This window comes from Cucurbita pepo, chromosome 4 (genome assembly GCF_057944985.1).
Source record: "Cucurbita pepo subsp. pepo isolate OVF chromosome 4, ASM5794498v1, whole genome shotgun sequence".
In the NCBI taxonomy this organism is placed as follows: domain Eukaryota; kingdom Viridiplantae; phylum Streptophyta; class Magnoliopsida; order Cucurbitales; family Cucurbitaceae; genus Cucurbita; species Cucurbita pepo.
In genome coordinates, this window is record NC_141801.1 from 5,549,678 (window position 1) to 5,554,677 (window position 5,000).

Below are 5,000 nucleotides of genomic sequence, written 5' to 3' on the forward strand. Positions count from 1 at the left end.
ATCCATCACCCATTAATTGTGAAATTACATGTGGAGTTGTTGTTTTTTTGTAAATTTTTTTCTGGGAGCTAAGCAACATGAAAGAATGATTCCCACAAAATTTCAGATTTTTTTGACGGCTCTAGCTATTTTTTCTAATTTCTTATTATTTAATATTTAAAAATTCATTAAAAAAAATTGGTTGGTTGAAAAATTATGAAACTTGATTTCTAGATCCATTACAATGTCCCATTCATGAATCAATCGAGTTCATGGAAAAAAACAATCTAAAACTTGAGATATTTGACCGTATGACGGCTCAGAAAAATCGTATCTAGGCCTGGCAGACCAAAAATGCCTCAAAATGTACTATATAGGGGGGTGACTAGTCTGCATGGGCTGGGCACGGGGGTACCCCTATATCTTCCGCCACCCCCACGCCCCAAGCACTATGCGCCGCACATGGGCATATGCTTGGGGCGTGGGGGTGGTGGTCGGCGGATGAGGGCGGTTGACGGCGGCGATGCGGTGGCGAAACTTGCATGGTGAGGCAGTGTCGGGTGCCTTTGGGCGTGCGACATGAGCCTTGTTGAGAATGAAATGTTGCGATGTTGCCTTCTAACTTGGGCTGGCTTGAGGATGGTTGATGGTTGGCACGATGATGAAACATGCAATGTGGGGTGGAGCCGGGTGCCTTCGGGCGTGCGACATGAACCTCGTTGAGTGTGTGACGTTGTGGTGATGCCTGCCAGCCTTGGGCCAGCCCTATGTTTTGAAGGCCGGTGGTGCCAGAACATGTTCGGCTGGTTGGAATCGGGTGCCTCTGGGCGTGCGACACGAGCCTCATTGAGCACGGAATGTTGTGATGTTGCCTTCTAATTGGGAATCTCTGGTGTGAGGAACTGTGGATGGTTGCTAGTATGACGATGAAACATGCAAGGTGGGGTGGAGCCGGGTGCCTTCGGGCGTGCGGCATGAACCTCGTTGAGTGTGGGACGTTGTTGTGGTGTATGCCTCCCTTTCTTGGGCCAGCCCTCTGTTTTGAAGGCTGCGTGGTAGCAGAACATGCACGGTGGGGCGGTGTCAAATGCCTTTGGGCGTGCGACATGAGACCTGTTGAGAACGGAATGTTTCCTTCCAACTTGGGCTGGTTTGAGGATGGTTGATGGCTGGTACGATGATGAAACATGCAAGGTGGGGTGGAACTGGGTGCCTTCGGGTGTCCGGGATGAACCTCGTTGAGTGTGTGACGTTGTGGTGATGCCTCTGGCCCATCCTTGGGCCAGCCCTATGTTTTGAAGGTGGCGTGTTGGCAGAACATGCACGGTGGGGCGGTGTCAAGTGCCTTTAGGTGTGCGACATGAGCCTTGTTGAGCATCGAAGGGTTGTCTTGAGGATGGTTGATGGCTTGACCGCGCACGACGTTTTGGGCTTGGCTTCTTACGATGATTTTGCACCCCCGCTTGCGGTGGGTGTGAATAGTCGATCGTCGTCCAAGCTCGTTTTAGCGTACGGCGCATGAGTGGTGATTTGGTTGCTTGGGTCTATAGGCTTGATGCTCGGGCATCAAACTCTAGGCGCCATCTCCTCCTCATTGGTGTGTCCCAAAGTATTTTGAGTGACCATATAGTCCATCGGTTCTTGCATAGATTACCTCATGCACTGGTAGCATCGAGTCTTTGTTAGTCCCTTTCTATCATCGCCCCTTGTTGGGTGCATGATGAACTTGGAAGCCTGCTTCGCGTATCGCTTCAACCATTGCATGGCTTGTTGCGAAACGTGTCTCGGTTGCTTGTACTCTTGGATGCTGTGCATTTGGTGGCATGATGTGCTTGGGAAACCCCTGGAACATGTTGCCTATGTATTGCTAAATGAAGCATGAAAGAATGACGTTTGCTCCTACATTGCCCCCATTGTTGCCTCTCTCACACTCTCTTGGGAGGGGGAGACGGTGAAATTTGGTGGCAAGTGGTCTGCAACGTTGTGTCGGAATGCTACCTGGTTGATCCTGCCAGTAGTCATATGCTTGTCTCAAAGATTAAGCCATGCATGTGTAAGTATGAACTAATTCAGACTGTGAAACTGCGAATGGCTCATTAAATCAGTTATAGTTTGTTTGATGGTATTTGCTACTCGGATAACCGTAGTAATTCTAGAGCTAATACGTGCAACAAACCCCGACTTCTGGAAGGGATGCATTTATTAGATAAAAGGTCGACGCGGGCTCTGCCCGTTGCTCTGATGATTCATGATAACTCGACGGATCGCACGGCCATCGTGCCGGCTGTCACGGTCATGCCTGTCCAGGGCCTGTTGCCCATGGCCGCATGCCCATGACAAGCCAAACCCTTGTCATGTCTTTTCATTCTAGTGTTTTTCCCTTTGTAATTCTAGAGCGTATGACACCTCAAGAAAATCATGTCTAGGCCTGCCAGAACTGAAATGGCCCAGAATGTACTATAGGGGGATATGACTAGTCGTCAACTTCTCCCTACCCAAGGTTATATATGCTAAGCCGTTGTTATCTTTCTCTTGCTTGCTTATATAACGTCTCTTTCTAAAATCTCTCTTTCAAAAATCTCTCTCTCTCCTCGTTTTCTAAAACCTTCTTTTAAAACCGAGGCTAGAGGCTCGACCGTACGTCGCTTGGCCGTAGGCGACGCAAGAACAAATTGGCTTAACTCACTTGTCGCTGGAAAGTGAGTGCCGCACAATCGCTAGTCCGCTGCCTTCGAAAGTGCGATTGTGTCAAGTGGTATCAGAGCTTTGTTAGCTCCGTAACGTCATACAGACCGAAATCATGTCGACGACAAAGTCGACACCCAAAGCACAAGCCGATCGGCTTACGCTAATAGAGGAGGAAATGCTGTTCCTCAAAGAAGTCCCTGACACCCTCCGTTTCCTGGAAACACGGGTGACCGAACTGAGTGAGAAAGTCGTCCAAGTCGACGCAATGGGCAACCGCCTAGACGGGTTGCCAATCGCAGAACTGTTGTTTCGAGTGACCACGCTCGAAGAAAGAGTTGCTCCTACGAGCAGCCCAAAACCGTCTGATAGTCCGGATAGCTCTGTCGCACACAAAGAGGGACGTGGCGAAGAGTTCGACGTACTACAAAACACAATGATGAGTTTGTTCAATGGATTGGCTGATGAATTCAGATCAACAGTCGACGACCTCCAAGAAAGGATGTCCGCCATGAGCACTCGAATTGAAGTTACCATGAAAGCCGTGGAAGGTGTCACGGCTGGACAAACTAATGCAGGATCCAACAAACTAAGGTTCCCAGACCCTAGAGCCTTCAAAGGGAATCGGGACGCCAAAGAGTTGGAGAACTTCATCTTTGACGTTGAACAGTACTTCAAAGCCACAACGGCTTGTACCGACGACAAGAAGGTGACTGTAGCTGCGATGTATCTCGTAGACGACGCCAAACTGTGGTGGCGTACGAAGGTGCAAGACATCGAGGATGGATTGTGCACCATTGACTCATGGGAGGACCTCAAGAGAGAGTTGAGGGAACAATTCCTCCCCGAAAACGCAGGACACATAGCAATGGAGAAAATAGTAGCCCTGAAACACACTGGAAACATACGGGACTACGTCAGACAATTCTCAACCCTGATGCTGGATATCAGGGGTACAGCAGAGAAGGACAAGGTGTTCTTCTTTATAAATGGTCTACAACCGTGGGCCAAAACAAAGATACATGAGAACAGGGTCCAAACCCTAGCTGCCGCAATGGCCTGCGCCGAGAGACTCGTGGACTGTGGGAACGAAGCAGGATCCCAAAGAAGAGCGACACCAGCCCCAAACAATGGGGGCAAACCATACCGACCACCAGGCCATCGAAATGGAAGCCCCAACAGATCGAATGGATGGACGGATAGACCTCCTCAGAACAATCAAGCGGGGACATCTCGAGGGCCTTACCACCAAAAGAACCACCCGACGACGCCTTTGCAATGCATGCTATGTAAAGGCCCCCACAAGGTATCCTACTGTCCTCATCGGGCCTCTCTCACTGCACTCCAAGTGTCCATTCAAGAGAGCAATGAGGCAAGGGTCGAGACTTTGCTAGACAAGAAAGAAGATCACGACAACCCCCGAATGGGCGCACTCAAATTCTTGTCAGCCCTCCAACGGAAAGTCGAACCGAAGGAGATAATAGAGAAAGGGCTTATGTTCGTAGATGCCACCATAAACTCTCGACTGAGCAAGAGCACTCTGATAGACTCTGGAGCAACCCACAACTTCATTGCTGATCAAGAAGCCAGAAGATTGGGACTCACCATAGGAAAAGACCCGGGGAAAATGAAAGCTGTCAACTCCGAGGCCTTGCCTATTGTGGGAGTTTCAAAAGGAGTCCCCTTCAAAATAGGGGATTGGACTGGAGAGCTAGACCTTGTCGTGGTTCGCATGGACGACTTCGATGTGGTACTTGGGATGGAGTTCCTCCTAGAACACAAAGTCATCCCAATGCCATTGGCAAAATGCTTGGTGATCACCGACCGTAACCCCACAGTAATACCTGCAAGCATCAAGCAACCAGGTAATCTTCGGATGATCTCGGCCATACAGCTGAAAAGGGGACTCGCACGAGAGGAACCTACCTTCATGGCCATACCACTGATAGAAGAGGCAACCACCGAAGAGACTGTCCCAGAGGAAATCAAGGATGTATTAGACAGCTATACCGACATAATGCCAGAGAGTCTACCACAAACACTACCACCTCGTCGAGGCATTGACCACGAAATTGAACTCCTCCCCGGGGTTAAGCCGCCCGCAAAGAATGCATACCGGATGGCTCCACCCGAGCTAGCCGAATTGAGGAAACAACTAGACGAGTTGCTGAAGGCGGGATTCATTCGCCCGGCAAAGGCCCCTTATGGAGCCCCCGTACTATTCCAGAAGAAGAAGGATGGGACGTTGCGTCTGTGCATAGACTATAGAGCCTTAAACAAGGTGACAGTACGCAACAAATATCCTCTGCCGATAATATCTGATTTGTTCGACCAAC